This window comes from Mchenga conophoros, linkage group LG3 (genome assembly GCF_057382185.1).
Source record: "Mchenga conophoros isolate Kocher_MC1m ecotype Shallow Benthic linkage group LG3, M_conophoros_male_GT1.1, whole genome shotgun sequence".
In the NCBI taxonomy this organism is placed as follows: Eukaryota; Metazoa; Chordata; class Actinopteri; order Cichliformes; family Cichlidae; genus Mchenga; species Mchenga conophoros.
The window spans coordinates 82,323,181-82,339,851 of NC_140528.1; the positions used below are offsets into that span (position 1 = coordinate 82,323,181).

Genomic DNA, 16,671 nt, shown 5'->3' on the forward strand with positions numbered 1-16,671 from the left:
TTGCTCAGGCCACTCACATCACACCAGGCCCTGCGCTTCTGGCCGAGGCCATCTTCACCAAACCAGGCCCTGTGGTTCTTGCTCAGGCCACTTACACCACACCAGGGCCTTATTTGCTATTGAGGCCACTTACACCACACCAGGGCCTGTGGCTCTGGCTTAGGCCACTTACACCACACCAGGACCTGTGGCACTTGCTCAGGCCACTTACACCACACCAGGGCCTGTGGCTGCTGGCTGAGGCCACTTACACCACACCAGGGCCTGTGGCTCTTGCTCAGGCCACTTACACCACACCAGGGCCTGTGGCACTGGCTGAGGCCACTTAGACCACACCAGGGCCTGTGGCTGCTGGCTGAGGCCACTCACACCACACCAGGGCCTGTGGCTGCTAGCTGAGGCCACTTACACCACACCAGGGCCTGTGGCTGCTGGCTGAGGCCACTTACACCACACCAGGGCATTAGTTGCTATTGAGGCCAATTACACCACACCAGGGTCTGTGGCTCTTGCTCAGGCCACTTACACCACACCAGGGCCTGTGGCTCTTGCTCAGGCCACTTACACCACACCAGGGCCTGTGGCTGCTGGCTGAGGCCACTTACACCACACCAGGGCCTGTGGCTGCTGGCTGAGGCCACTTACACCACACCAGGGCCTGTGGCTCTTGCTCAGGCCACTCACATCACACCAGGCCCTGCGCTTCTGGCCGAGGCCATCTTCACCAAACCAGGCCCTGTGGTTCTTGCTCAGGCCACTTACACCACACCAGGGCCTGTAGCTCTGGCTTAGGCCAATTACACCACACCAGGGTCTGTGGCTCTTGCTGAGGCCACTTACACCACACCAGGGCCTGTGGCTGCTGGCTGAGGCCACTTACACCACACCAGGGCCTGTGGCTGCTGGCTGAGACCACCTACACCACACCAGGGCCTGTGGCTGCTTGCTGAGGCGACTTACACCACACCAGGGCCTGTTGCTGCTGGCTGAGGCCACTTACACCACACCAGTGCCTGTGGCTTCTGGCTGAGGCGACTTACACCACACCAGGGCCTGTTGCTGCTGGCTGAGGCCACTTACACCACACCAGGGCCTGTGGCTGCTGGCTCAGGCCACTCATATCAAACCAGGTCCTGTTGCTGCTGGCCGAGGCCATCTTCACCAAACCAGGGCCTGTGGCTGCTGGCTGAGGCCACATACACCACACCAGGGCCTGTGGCTGCTGGCTGAGGCCACTTACACCACACCAGGGCCCTTTTGCTGCTGGCTGAGGCCACTTACACCACACCAGTGCCTGTGGCTTCTGGCTGAGGCGACTTACACCACACCAGGGCCTGTGGCTCTGGCTGAGGCCACTTTCACCACACCAGGGCCTGTGGCTGCTGGCTGAGGCCACCTACACCACACCAGGGCCTTAGTTGCTATTGAGGCCAATTACACCACACCAGGGTCTGTGGCTCTTGCTCAGGCCACTTACACCACACCAGGGCCTGTGGCACTGGCTGAGGCCACTTACACCACACCAGGGCCTGTGGCTGCTGGCTGAGGCCACCTACACCACACCAGGGCCTTAGTTGCTATTGAGGCCAATTACACCACACAAGGGCCTGTGGCTGCTGGCTGAGGCCACCTACACCACACCAGGGCCTGTGGCTGCTGGCTGAGGCCACTTACAACACACCAGGGCCTGTGGCTCTTGCTCAGGCCACTCATATCACACCAGGCCCTGTGCTTCTGGCCGAGGCCATCTTCACCAAACCAGGCCCTGTGCTGCTTGCTGTGGCCATGTACAACACACCAGGCCCTGTGCTGGTTCCTGACGCCATCTTCAACAATCCAGGGCCTGTGCTGTTGGATAAATGCCAAACTGAGCCTTTGGGTTAGGGTATTATGCAAACATGCAGGTATGGTTATAGGATTGTCTTCGTAACTTCAGGTACTTGCCACCTAGTCACTTGAATCCATAAATTGAGACATTGTGCTGGGGCCAGCAGCTTACGGCCATACCACCCTGAGCACGCCCGACCTCGTCTGATCTCGGAAGCTAAGCAGGGCTGGGCTTGGTTAGTACTTGGATGGGAGACTGCCTGGGAATACCTGGTGCTGTAAGCCTTTCATTTTCATGTCATTGAACCGCTTTTGATCCAGAGAAGGGGTGTATTAAAAGACCAAAAGCAGCTGCCCATTAATGAGGGCACATTAACGACATTGCTTTTGGCTGTTTTCCAATGTCTTGTGCTGCTAGCTGATGCCACCTACACCACACCAGGGCCTGAGTGAACGGCTGGGGCCACTTACACCACATAAGGGCCTGTGGCTCTGGCTGAGGCCACTTACACCACACCAGGGCCTGTGGCTGCTGGCTGAGGCCACTTACACCACACCAGGGCCTTAGTTGCTATTGAGGCCAATTACACCACACCATGGTCTGTGGCTCTTGCTCAGGCCACTTACACCACACCAGGGCCTGTGGCACTGGCTGAGGCCACTTACACCACACCAGGGCCTGTGGCTGCTGGCTGAGGCCACTTACACCACACAAGGGCTTGTGGCTGCTGGCTGAGGCCACCTACACCACACCAGGGCCTGTGGCTGCTGGCTGAGGCCACCTACACCACACCAGGGCCTGTGGCTCTTGCTCAGGCCACTTACACCACACCAGGGCCTGTGGCTCTTGCTCAGGCCACTTACACCACACCAGGGCCTGTGGCTCTTGCTCAGGCCACTCATATCACACCAGGCCCTGTGCTTCTTGCTGAGGTCACTTAGACCACACCAGGGCCTGTGGCTGCTGGCTGAGGCCACTTACACCACACCAGGGCCTGTGGCTGCTGGCTGAGGCCATCTACACCACACCAGGGCCTGTGGCTGCTGGCTGAGGCGACTTACACCACACCAGGGCCCTTTTGCTGCTGGCTGAGGCCACTTACACCACACCAGTGCCTGTGGCTTCTGGCTGAGGCGACTTACACCACACCAGGGCCTGTGGCTGCTGGCTGAGGCCACTTACACCACACCAGGGCCTGTGGCTCTTGCTCAGGCCACTCACATCACACCAGGCCCTGCGCTTCTGACCGAGGCCATCTTCACCAAACCAGGCCCTGTGGCTCTTGCTCAGGCCACTTACACCACACCAGGGCCTGTGGCTCTGGCTTAGGCCACTTACACCACACCAGGGCCTGTGGCTGCTGGCTGAGGCCACCTACACCACACCAGGGCCTTAGTTGCTATTGAGGCCAATTACACCACACCAGGGTCTGTGGCTCTTGCTCAGGCCACTTACACCACACCAGGGCCTGTGGCACTGGCTGAGGCCACTTACACCACACCAGGGCCTGTGGCACTGGCTGAGGCCACTTACACCACACCAGGGCCTGTGGCTGCTGGCTTAGGCCACCTACACCACACCAGGGCCTTAGTTGCTATTGAGGCCAATTACACCACACAAGGGCCTGTGGCTGCTGGCTGAGGCCACCTACACCACACCAGGGCCTGTGGCTGCTGGCTGAGGCCACTTACACCACACAAGGGCTTGTGGCTGCTGGCTGAGGCCACCTACACCACACCAGGGCCCTTTTGCTGCTGGCTGAGGCCACTTACACCACACCAGTGCCTGTGGCTTCTGGCTGAGGCCACTTACACCACACCAGGGCCTGTGGCTGCTGGCTGAGGCCACTTACACCACACCAGGGCCTGTGGCTCTTGCTCAGGCCACTCACATCACACCAGGCCCTGCGCTTCTGGCCGAGGCCATCTTCACCAAACCAGGCCCTGTGGTTCTTGCTCAGGCCACTTACACCACACCAGGGCCTTATTTGCTATTGAGGCCACTTACACCACACCAGGGCCTGTGGCACTTGCTCAGGCCACTTACACCACACCAGGGCCTGTGGCACTTGCTCAGGCCACTTACACCACACCAGGGCCTGTGGCTGCTGGCTGAGGCCACTCACACCACACCAGGGCCTGTGGCTGCTAGCTGAGGCCACTTACACCAAACCAGGGCCTGTGGCTGCTTGCTGAGGCCATCTTCACCAAACCAGGCCCTGTGCTGCTTGCTCAGGCCACTTACACCACACCAGGGCCTGTGGCTCTGGCTTAGGCCAATTACACCACACCAGGGTCTGTGGCTCTTGCTGAGGCCACTTACACCACACCAGGGCCTGTGGCTGCTGGCTGATGCCACTTACACCACACCAGGGCCTGTGGCTGCTGGCTGAGACCACCTACACCACACCAGGGCCTGTGGCTGCTTGCTGAGGCGACTTACACCACACCAGGGCCTGTTGCTGCTGGCTGAGGCCACTTACACCACACCAGTGCCTGTGGCTTCTGGCTGAGGCGACTTACACCACACCAGGGCCTGTTGCTGCTGGCTGAGGCCACTTACACCACACCAGGGCCTGTGGCTGCTGGCTCAGGCCACTCATATCAAACCAGGTCCTGTGCTTCTGGCCGAGCCCATCTTCACCAAACCAGGCCCTGTGCTGCTAGCTGAGGCGACTTACACCACATCAGGGCCTTTGGCTCTGGCTGAGGCCACTTACACCACACCAGGGCCTGTGGCTGCTGGCTGAGGCCAGTTACACCACACCAGGGCCTGTGGCTGCTGGCTGAGGCCACATACACGACACCAGGGCCTTAGTTGCTATTGAGGCCAATTACACCACACCAGGGTCTGTGGCTCTTGCTCAGGCCACTCACATCACACCAGGCCCTGTGCTTCTGGCCACTTACGCCACACCAGGGCCTGTGGCTGCTGGCTGAGGCCACTTACACCATACCAGGGCCTGTGGCTGTTGGCTGAGGCCACTTACACCACACCAGAGCCTTAGTTGCTATTGAGGCCACTTACACCACACCAGGGCCTGTGGCTCTGGCTGAGGCCACTTACACCACACCAGGGCCTTATTTGCTATTCAGGCCAGTTACACCACACCAGGGCCTGTGGCTCTGGCTCAGGCCACTTACACCACACAAGGGCTTGTGGCTGCTGGCTGAGGCCACCTACACCACACCAGGGCATGTGGCTGCTGGCTGAGGCCACCTACACCACACCAGGGCCTGTGGCTCTTGCTCAGGCCACTTACACCACACCAGGGCCTGTGGCTCTTGCTCAGGCCACTTACACCACACCAGGGCCTGTGGCTCTTGCTCAGGCCACTCATATCACACCAGGCCCTGTGCTTCTGGCTGAGGCCATCTTCACCAAACCAGGCCCTGTGCTGCTTGCTGTGGCCATGTACAACACACCAGGCCCTGTGCTGGTTCCTGAGGCCATCTTCAACAATCCAGGGCCTGTGCTGTTGGATAAATGCCAAACTGAGCCTTTGGGTTAGGGTATTATGCAAACATGCAGGTATGGTTATAGGATTGTCTTCGTAACTTCAGGTACTTGCCACCTAATCACTTGAATCCATAAATTGAGACATTGTGCTGGGGCCAGCAGCTTACGGCCATACCACCCTAAGCAAGCCCGACCTCGTCTGATCTCGGAAGCTAAGCAGGGCTGGGCTTGGTTAGTACTTGGATGGGAGACTGCCTGGGAATACCTGGTACTGTAAGCCTTTCATTTTCATGTCATTGAACCGCTTTTGATCCAGAGAAGGGGTGTATTAAAAGACCAAAAGCAGCTCCCCATTAATGAGGGCACATTAACGACATTGCTTTTGGCTCTTTTCCAATGTCTTGTGCTGCTAGCTGATGCCACCTACACCACACCAGGGCCTGAGTGACCGGCTGGGGCCACTTACACCACATCAGGGCCTGTTGCTCTGGCTGAGGCCAGTTACACCACAACAGGGCCTGTGGCTGCTGGCTGAGGCCACATACACCACACCAGGGACTGTGGCTTCTGGCTGAGGTGACTTACACCACACCAGGGCCTGTGGCTGCTGGCTGAGGCCACTTACACCACACCAGGGCCTGTGGCTCTTGCTCAGGCCACTTACACCACACCAGGGCCTGTGGCTCTTGCTCAGGCCACTCACATCACACCAGGCCCTGCTCTTCTGGCCGAGGCCATCTTCACCAAACCAGGCCCTGTGCTGCTAGCTGTGGCCATGTACAATACACCAGGCCCTGTGCTGGTTCCTGAGGCCATCTTCAACAATCCAGGGCCTGTGCTGTTGGATAAATGCTAAACTGAGCCTTTGGGTTAGGGTATTATGCAAACATGCAGGTATGGTTATAGGATTGTCTTCGAAACTTCAGGTACTTGCCACCTAATCACTTGAATCCATAAATTGAGTCATTGTGCTGGGGCCAGCAGCTTACGGCCATACCACCCTGAGCACACCCGACCTCGTCTGATCTCGGAAGCTAAGCAGGGCTGGGCTTGGTTAGTACTTGGATGGGAGACTGCCTGGGAATACCTGGTGCTGTAAGCCTTTCATTTTCATGTCATTGAACCGCTTTTGATCCAGAGAAGGGGTGTATTAAAAGACCAAAAGCAGCTGCCCATTAATGAGGGCACATTAACGACATTGCTTTTGGCTCTTTTCCAATGTCTTGTGCTGCTAGCTGATGCCACCTACACCACACCAGGGCCTGAGTGACCGGCTGGGGCCACTTACACCACATCAGGGCCTGTGGCTCTGGCTGAGGCCACTTACACCACACCAGGGCCTGTGGCTGCTGGCTGAGGCCACCTACACCACACCAGGGCCTTAGTTGCTATTGAGGCCAATTACACCACATCAGGGTCTGTGGCTCTTGCTCAGGCCACTTACACCACACCAGGCCTGTGGCTCTTGCTCAGGCCACTTACACCACACCAGGGCCTGTGGCTCTTGCTCAGGCCACTTACACCACACCAGGGCCTGTGGCTCCTGGCTGAGGCCACCTACACCACACCGGGGCCTTAGTTGCTATTGAGGCCAATTACACCACACCAGGGTATGTGGCTCTTGCTCAGGCCACTTACACCACACCAGGGCCTTAGTTGCTATTGAGGCCACTTACACCACACCAGGGCCTGTGGCTGCTGGCTGAGGCCACCTACACCACACCAGGGCCTTAGTTGCTATTGAGGCCAATTACACCACACCAGGGTATGTGGCTCTTGCTCAGGCCACTCACATCACACCAGGCCCTGCTCTTCTGGCCTAGGCCATCTTCACCAAACCAGGCCCTGTGCTGCTAGCTGTGGCCATGTACAACACACCAGGCCCTGTGCTGGTTCCTGAGGCCATCTTCAACAATCCAGGGCCTGTGCTGTTGGATAAATGCTAAACTGAGCCTTTGGGTTAGGGTATTATGCAAACATGCAGGTATGGTTATAGGATTGTCTTCGTAACTTCAGGTACTTGCCACCTAATCACTTGAATCCATAAATTGAGTCATTGTGCTGGGGCCAGCAGCTTATGGCCATACCACCCTGAGCACGCCCGACCTCGTCTGATCTCGGAAGCTAAGCAGGGCTGGGCTTGGTTAGTACTTGGATGGGAGACTGCCTGGGAATACCTGGTGCTGTAAGCCTTTGATTTTCATGTCATTGAACCGCTTTTGATCCAGAGAAGGGGTGTATTAAAAGACCAAAAGCAGCTGCCCATTAATGAGGGCACATTAACGACACTGCTTTTGGCTCTTTTCCAATGTCTTGTGCTGCTAGCTGATGCAACCTACACCACACAAGGGCCTGAGTGACCGGCTGGGGCCACTTACACCACATCAGGGCCTGTGGCTGCTGGCTGAGGCCACCTACACCACACCAGGGCATTAGTTGCTATTGAGGCCAATTACACCACACCAGGGTCTGTGGCTCTTGCTCAGGCCACTTACACCACACCAGGGCCTGGGGCTCTTGCTCAGGCCACTTACACCACACCAGGGCCTGTGGCTGCTGGCTGAGGCCACCTACACCACACCAGGGCATTAGTTGCTATTGAGGCCAATTACACCACACCAGGGTCTGTGGCTCTTGCTCAGGCCACTTACACCACACCAGGGCCTGTGGCTCTTGCTCAGGCCACTTACACCACACCAGGGCCTGTGGCACTGGCTGAGGCCACTTACACCACACCAGGGCCTGTGGCTGCTGGCTGAGGCCACTTACACCACACCAGGGCCTGTGGCTGCTGGCTGAGGCCACTTACACCTCACCAGGGCCTGTGGCTCTTGCTCAGGCCACTTACACCACACCAGGGCCTGTGGCACTGGCTGAGGCCACTTACACCACACCAGGGCCTGTGGCTGCTGGCTTAGGCCACCTACACCACACCAGGGCCTTAGTTGCTATTGAGGCCAATTACACCACACAAGGGCCTGTGGCTGCTGGCTGAGGCCACCTACACCACACCAGGGCCTGTGGCTGCTGGCTGAGGCCACTTACACCACACCAGGGCCCTTTTGCTGCTGGCTGAGGCCACTTACACCACACCAGTGCCTGTGGCTTCTGGCTGAGGCGACTTACACCACACCAGGGCCTGTGGCTGCTGGCTGAGGCCACTTACACCACACCAGGGCCTGTGGCTGCTGGCTGAGGCCACCTACACCACACCAGGGCATTAGTTGCTATTGAGGCCAATTACACCACACCAGGGTCTGTGGCTCTTGCTCAGGCCACTTACACCACACCAGGGCCTGTGGCTCTTGCTCAGGCCACTTACACCACACCAGGGCCTGTGGCTGCTGGCTGAGGCCACTTACACCACACCAGGGCCTGTGGCTACTGGCTGAGGCCACCTACACCACACCAGGCCCTGTGGCGGCTGGCTGAGGCCACCTACACCACACCAGGGCCTGTGGCTGCTGGCTGAGGCCACTTACACCACACCAGTGCCTGTGGCTTCTGGCTGAGGCGACTTACACCACACCAGGGCCTGTGGCTGCTGGCTGAGGCCACTTACACCACACCAGGGCCTGTGGCTGCTGGCTGAGGCCACCTACACCACACCAGGGCATTAGTTGCTATTGAGGCCAATTACACCACACCAGGGTCTGTGGCTCTTGCTCAGGCCACTTACACCACACCAGGGCCTGTGGCTCTTGCTCAGGCCACTTACACCACACCACGGCCTGTGGCTGCTGGCTGAGGCAACTTACACCACACCAGGGCCTGTGGCTGCTGGCTGAGGCCACCTACACCACACCAGGGCCTGTGGCGGCTGGCTGAGGCCACCTACACCACACCAGGGCCTGTGGCTGCTGGCTGAGGCCACTTACACCACACCAGTGCCTGTGGCTTCTGGCTGAGGCGACTTACACCACACCAGGGCCTGTGGCTGCTGGCTGAGGCCACTTACACCACACCAAGGCCTGTGGCTCTTGCTCAGGCCACTCACATCACACCAGGCCCTGTGCTTCTGGCCGAGGCCATCTTCACCAAACCAGGCCCTGTGCTCCTTGCTGTGGCCATGTACAACACACCAGGCCCTGTGCTGGTTCCTGAGGCCATCTTCAACAATCCAGGGCCTGTGCTGTTGGATAAATGCCAAACTGAGCCTTTGGGTTAGGGTATTATGCAAACATGCAGGTATGGTTATAGCATTGTCTTCGTAACTTCAGGTACTTGCCACCTAATCACTTGAATCCATAAATTGAGACATTGTGCTGGAGCCAGCAGCTTACGGCCATACCACCCTGAGCACGCCCGACCTCGTCTGATCTCGGAAGCTAAGCAGGGCTGGGCTTGGTTAGTACTTGGATGGGAGACTGCCTGGGAATACCTGGTGCTGTAAGCCTTTGATTTTCATGTCATTGAACCGCTTTTGATCCAGAGAAGGGGTGTATTAAAAGACCAAAAGCAGCTGCCCATTAATGAGGGCACATTAACGACATTGCTTTTGGCTCTTTTCCAATGTCTTGTGCTGCTAGCTGATGCAACCTACACCACACAAGGGCCTGAGGGACCGGCTGGGGCCACTTACACCACATCAGGGCCTGTGGCTCTGGCTGAGGCCACTTTCACCACACCAGGGCCTGTGGCTGCTGGCTGAGGCCACCTACACCACACCAGGGCATTAGTTGCTATTGAGGCCAATTACACCACACCAGGGTCTGTGGCTCTTGCTCAGGCCACTTACACCACACCAGGGCCTGTGGCTCTTGCTCAGGCCACTTACACCACACCAGGGCCTGTGGCTGCTGGCTGAGGCCACCTACACCACACCAGGGCATTAGTTGCTATTGAGGCCAATTACACCACACCAGGGTCTGTGGCTCTTGCTCAGGCCACTTACACCACACCAGGGCCTGTGGCTCTTGCTCAGGCCACTTACACCACACCAGGGCCTGTGGCTGCTGGCTGAGGCCACCTACACCACACCAGGGCCTGTGGCTGCTGGCTGAGGCGACTTACACCACACCAGGGCCCTTTTGCTGCTGGCTGAGGCCACTTACACCACACCAGAGCCTGTGGCTGCTGGCTGAGGCCACCTACACCACACCAGGGCCTGTGGCTGCTGGCTGAGGCGACTTACACCACACCAGGGCCCTTTTGCTGCTGGCTGAGGCCACTTACACCACACCAGTGCCTGTGGCTTCTGGCTGAGGCGACTTACACCACACCAGGGCCTGTGGCTGCTGGCTGATGCCACCTACACCACACCAGGGCCTGAGTGACCGGCTGGGGCCACTTACACCACATCAGGGCCTGTGGCTGCTGGCTGAGGCCAGTTACACCACACCAGAGCCTGTGGCTGCTGGCTGAAGCCACTTACACCACACCAGGGCCTTAGTTGCTATTGAGGCCACTTACACCACACCAGGGCCTTTGGCTGCTGGCTGAGGCCACCTACACCACACCAGGGCCCTTTTGCTGCTGGCTGAGGCCACTTATACCACACCAGTGCCTGTGGCTTCTGGCTGAGGCCACTTACACCACACCAGGGCCTGTGGCTGCTGGCTGAGGCCACTTACACCACACCAGGGCCTGTGGCTCTTGCTCAGGCCACTCACATCACACCAGGCCCTGCGCTTCTGGCCGAGGCCATCTTCACCAAACCAGGCCCTGTGGTTCTTGCTCAGGCCACTTACACCACACCAGGGCCTTATTTGCTATTGAGGCCACTTACACCACACCAGGGCCTGTGGCACTTGCTCAGGCCACTTACACCACACCAGGGCCTGTGGCACTTGCTCAGGCCACTTACACCACACCAGGGCCTGTGGCTGCTGGCTGAGGCCACCTACACCACACCAGGGCATTAGTTGCTATTGAGGCCAATTACACCACACCAGGGTCTGTGGCTCTTGCTCAGGCCACTTACACCACACCAGGGCCTGTGGCTCTTGCTCAGGCCACTTACACCACACCAGGGCCTGTGGCTGCTGGCTGAGGCCACCTACACCACACCAGGGCCTGTGGCTGCTGGCTGAGGCGACTTACACCACACCAGGGCCCTTTTGCTGCTGGCTGAGGCCACTTACACCACACCAGGGCCTGTGGCTGCTGGCTGAGGCCACCTACACCACACCAGGGCCTGTGGCTGCTGGCTGAGGCGACTTACACCACACCAGGGCCCTTTTGCTGCTGGCTGAGGCCACTTACACCACACCAGTGCCTGTGGCTTCTGGCTGAGGCGACTTACACCACACCAGGGCCTGTGGCTGCTGGCTGATGCCACCTACACCACACCAGGGCCTGAGTGACCGGCTGGGGCCACTTACACCACATCAGGGCCTGTGGCTGCTGGCTGAGGCCAGTTACACCACACCAGAGCCTGTGGCTGCTGGCTGAAGCCACTTACACCACACCAGGGCCTTAGTTGCTATTGAGGCCACTTACACCACACCAGGGCCTGTGGCTGCTGGCTGAGGCCACCTACACCACACCAGGGCCCTTTTGCTGCTGGCTGAGGCCACTTACACCACACCAGTGCCTGTGGCTTCTGGCTGAGGCCACTTACACCACACCAGGGCCTGTGGCTGCTGGCTGAGGCCACTTACACCACACCAGGGCCTGTGGCTCTTGCTCAGGCCACTCACATCACACCAGGCCCTGCGCTTCTGGCCGAGGCCATCTTCACCAAACCAGGCCCTGTGGTTCTTGCTCAGGCCACTTACACCACACCAGGGCCTTATTTGCTATTGAGGCCACTTACACCACACCAGGGCCTGTGGCACTTGCTCAGGCCACTTACACCACACCAGGGCCTGTGGCACTTGCTCAGGCCACTTACACCACACCAGGGCCTGTGGCTGCTGGCTGAGGCCACTTACACCACAACAGGGCCTGTGGCTCTTGCTCAGGCCACTTACACCACACCAGGGCCTGTGGCTGCTGGCTGAGGCCACTTACACCACACCAGGGCCTGTGGCTGCTGGCTGAGGCCACCTACACCACACCAGGGCCTGTGGCTGCTGGCTGAGGCCACCTACACCACACCAGGGCCTGTGGCTGCTGGCTGAGGCCACTTACACCACACCAGTGCCTGTGGCTTCTGGCTGAGGCGACTTACACCACACCAGGGCCTGTGGCTGCTGGCTGAGGCCACTTACACCACACCAAGGCCTGTGGCTGCTGGCTGAGGCCACTTACACCACACCAGGGCCCTTTTGCTGCTGGCTGAGGCCACTTACACCACACCAGTGCCTGTGGCTTCTGGCTGAGGCCACTTACACCACACCAGGGCCTGTGGCTGCTGGCTGAGGCCACTTACACCACACCAGGGCCTGTGGCTTCTGGCTTAGGCCACCTACACCACACCAGGGCCTTAGTTGCTATTGAGGCCAATTACACCACACCATGTTCTGTGGCTCTTGCTCAGGCCACTTACACCACACCAGGGTCTGTGGCACTGGCTGAGGCCACTTACACCACACCAGGGCCTGTGGCTGCTGGCTGAGGCCACTTACACCACACAAGGGCTTGTGGCTGCTGGCTGAGGCCACCTACACCACACCAGGGCCTGTGGCTGCTGGCTGAGGCCACCTACACCACACCAGGGCCTGTGGCTCTTGCTCAGGCCACTTACACCACACCAGGGCCTGTGGCTCTTGCTCAGGCCACTTACACCACACCACGGCCTGTGGCTGCTGGCTGAGGCCACTTACACCACACCAGGGCCTGTGGCTGCTGGCTGAGGCCACCTACACCACACCAGGCCCTGTGGCGGCTGGCTGAGGCCACCTACACCACACCAGGGCCTGTGGCTGCTGGCTGAGGCCACTTACACCACACCAGTGCCTGTGGCTTCTGGCTGAGGCGACTTACACCACACCAGGGCCTGTGGCTGCTGGCTGAGGCCACTTACACCACACCAAGGCCTGTGGCTCTTGCTCAGGCCACTCACATCACACCAGGCCCTGCGCTTCTGGCCGAGGCCATCTTCACCAAACCAGGCCCTGTGCTCCTTGCTGTGGCCATGTACAACACACCAGGCCCTGTGCTGGTTCCTGAGGCCATCTTCAACAATCCAGGGCCTGTGCTGTTGGATAAATGCCAAACTGAGCCTTTGGGTTAGGGTATTATGCAAACATGCAGGTATGGTTATAGCATTGTCTTCGTAACTTCAGGTACTTGCCACCTAATCACTTGAATCCATAAATTGAGACATTGTGCTGGAGCCAGCAGCTTACGGCCATACCACCCTGAGCACGCCCGACCTCGTCTGATCTCGGAAGCTAAGCAGGGCTGGGCTTGGTTAGTACTTGGATGGGAGACTGCCTGGGAATACCTGGTGCTGTAAGCCTTTGATTTTCATGTCATTGAACCGCTTTTGATCCAGAGAAGGGGTGTATTAAAAGACCAGAAGCAGCTGCCCATTAATGAGGGCACATTAACGACATTGCTTTTGGCTCTTTTCCAATGTCTTGTGCTGCTAGCTGATGCAACCTACACCACACAAGGGCCTGAGGGACCGGCTGGGGCCACTTACACCACATCAGGGCCTGTGGCTCTGGCTGAGGCCACTTTCACCACACCAGGGCCTGTGGCTGCTGGCTGAGGCCACCTACACCACACCAGGGCATTAGTTGCTATTGAGGCCAATTACACCACACCAGGGTCTGTGGCTCTTGCTCAGGCCACTTACACCACACCAGGGCCTGTGGCTCTTGCTCAGGCCACTTACACCACACCAGGGCCTGTGGCTGCTGGCTGAGGCCACCTACACCACACCAGGGCATTAGTTGCTATTGAGGCCAATTACACCACACCAGGGTCTGTGGCTCTTGCTCAGGCCACTTACACCACACCAGGGCCTGTGGCTCTTGCTCAGGCCACTTACACCACACCAGGGCCTGTGGCTGCTGGCTGAGGCCACCTACACCACACCAGGGCCTGTGGCTGCTGGCTGAGGCGACTTACACCACACCAGGGCCCTTTTGCTGCTGGCTGAGGCCACTTACACCACACCAGGGCCTGTGGCTGCTGGCTGAGGCCACCTACACCACACCAGGGCCTGTGGCTGCTGGCTGAGGCGACTTACACCACACCAGGGCCCTTTTGCTGCTGGCTGAGGCCACTTACACCACACCAGTGCCTGTGTCTTCTGGCTGAGGCGACTTACACCACACCAGGGCCTGTGGCTGCTGGCTGATGCCACCTACACCACACCAGGGCCTGAGTGACCGGCTGGGGCCACTTACACCACATCAGGGCCTGTGGCTGCTGGCTGAGGCCAGTTACACCACACCAGAGCCTGTGGCTGCTGGCTGAAGCCACTTACACCACACCAGGGCCTTAGTTGCTATTGAGGCCACTTACACCACACCAGGGCCTGTGGCTGCTGGCTGAGGCCACCTACACCACACCAGGGCCCTTTTGCTGCTGGCTGAGGCCACTTACACCACACCAGTGCCTGTGGCTTCTGGCTGAGGCCACTTACACCACACCAGGGCCTGTGGCTGCTGGCTGAGGCCACTTACACCACACCAGGGCCTGTGGCTCTTGCTCAGGCCACTCACATCACACCAGGCCCTGCGCTTCTGGCCGAGGCCATCTTCACCAAACCAGGCCCTGTGGTTCTTGCTCAGGCCACTTACACCACACCAGGGCCTTATTTGCTATTGAGGCCACTTACACCACACCAGGGCCTGTGGCACTTGCTCAGGCCACTTACACCACACCAGGGCCTGTGGCACTTGCTCAGGCCACTTACACCACACCAGGGCCTGTGGCTGCTGGCTGAGGCCACCTACACCACACCAGGGCATTAGTTGCTATTGAGGCCAATTACACCACACCAGGGTCTGTGGCTCTTGCTCAGGCCACTTACACCACACCAGGGCCTGTGGCTCTTGCTCAGGCCACTTACACCACACCAGGGCCTGTGGCTGCTGGCTGAGGCCACCTACACCACACCAGGGCCTGTGGCTGCTGGCTGAGGCGACTTACACCACACCAGGGCCCTTTTGCTGCTGGCTGAGGCCACTTACACCACACCAGGGCCTGTGGCTGCTGGCTGAGGCCACCTACACCACACCAGGGCCTGTGGCTGCTGGCTGAGGCGACTTACACCACACCAGGGCCCTTTTGCTGCTGGCTGAGGCCACTTACACCACACCAGTGCCTGTGGCTTCTGGCTGAGGCGACTTACACCACACCAGGGCCTGTGGCTGCTGGCTGATGCCACCTACACCACACCAGGGCCTGAGTGACCGGCTGGGGCCACTTACACCACATCAGGGCCTGTGGCTGCTGGCTGAGGCCAGTTACACCACACCAGAGCCTGTGGCTGCTGGCTGAAGCCACTTACACCACACCAGGGCCTTAGTTGCTATTGAGGCCACTTACACCACACCAGGGCCTGTGGCTGCTGGCTGAGGCCACCTACACCACACCAGGGCCCTTTTGCTGCTGGCTGAGGCCACTTACACCACACCAGTGCCTGTGGCTTCTGGCTGAGGCCACTTACACCACACCAGGGCCTGTGGCTGCTGGCTGAGGCCACTTACACCACACCAGGGCCTGTGGCTCTTGCTCAGGCCACTCACATCACACCAGGCCCTGCGCTTCTGGCCGAGGCCATCTTCACCAAACCAGGCCCTGTGGTTCTTGCTCAGGCCACTTACACCACACCAGGGCCTTATTTGCTATTGAGGCCACTTACACCACACCAGGGCCTGTGGCACTTGCTCAGGCCACTTACACCACACCAGGGCCTGTGGCACTTGCTCAGGCCACTTACACCACACCAGGGCCTGTGGCTGCTGGCTGAGGCCACTTACACCACAACAGGGCCTGTGGCTCTTGCTCAGGCCACTTACACCACACCAGGGCCTGTGGCTGCTGGCTGAGGCCACTTACACCACACCAGGGCCTGTGGCTGCTGGCTGAGGCCACCTACACCACACCAGGGCCTGTGGCTGCTGGCTGAGGCCACCTACACCACACCAGGGCCTGTGGCTGCTGGCTGAGGCCACTTACACCACACCAGTGCCTGTGGCTTCTGGCTGAGGCGACTTACACCACACCAGGGCCTGTGGCTGCTGGCTGAGGCCACTTACACCACACCAAGGCCTGTGGCTGCTGGCTGAGGCCACTTACACCACACCAGGGCCCTTTTGCTGCTGGCTGAGGCCACTTACACCACACCAGTGCCTGTGGCTTCTGGCTGAGGCCACTTACACCACACCAGGGCCTGTGGCTGCTGGCTGAGGCCACTTACACCACACCAGGGCCTGTGGCTTCTGGCTTAGGCCACCTACACCACACCAGGGCCTTAGTTGCTATTGAGGCCAATTACACCACACCATGGTCTGTGGCTCTTGCTCAGGCCACTTACA

At 59.3% G+C, this 16,671-nt stretch overlaps 5 non-coding genes and 1 pseudogene across 5 annotated transcripts; all 6 read left to right on the forward strand.

The window, feature by feature from the left end:
* Positions 1 to 1,993: 1,993 nt before the first annotated feature.
* Positions 1,994 to 2,112, forward strand: LOC146581030 (5S ribosomal RNA). The gene has a single exon (XR_014891814.1). It is a non-coding gene; the product is annotated as a 5S ribosomal RNA (ribosomal RNA).
* Positions 2,113 to 5,448: 3,336 nt separating this feature from the next.
* Positions 5,449 to 5,567, forward strand: LOC146581031 (5S ribosomal RNA; annotated as a pseudogene).
* A 703-nt stretch (positions 5,568 to 6,270) lies between these two features.
* Positions 6,271 to 6,389, forward strand: LOC146581032 (5S ribosomal RNA). Its single transcript, XR_014891834.1, has one exon. It is a non-coding gene; the product is annotated as a 5S ribosomal RNA (ribosomal RNA).
* A 971-nt stretch (positions 6,390 to 7,360) lies between these two features.
* On the forward strand, positions 7,361 to 7,479 carry LOC146581033 (5S ribosomal RNA). Its single transcript, XR_014891931.1, has one exon. It is a non-coding gene; the product is annotated as a 5S ribosomal RNA (ribosomal RNA).
* A 2,085-nt stretch (positions 7,480 to 9,564) lies between these two features.
* Positions 9,565 to 9,683, forward strand: LOC146581034 (5S ribosomal RNA). The gene has a single exon (XR_014891815.1). It is a non-coding gene; the product is annotated as a 5S ribosomal RNA (ribosomal RNA).
* Positions 9,684 to 13,515: 3,832 nt separating this feature from the next.
* Positions 13,516 to 13,634, forward strand: LOC146581035 (5S ribosomal RNA). Its single transcript, XR_014891816.1, has one exon. It is a non-coding gene; the product is annotated as a 5S ribosomal RNA (ribosomal RNA).
* Positions 13,635 to 16,671: the final 3,037 nt, after the last annotated feature.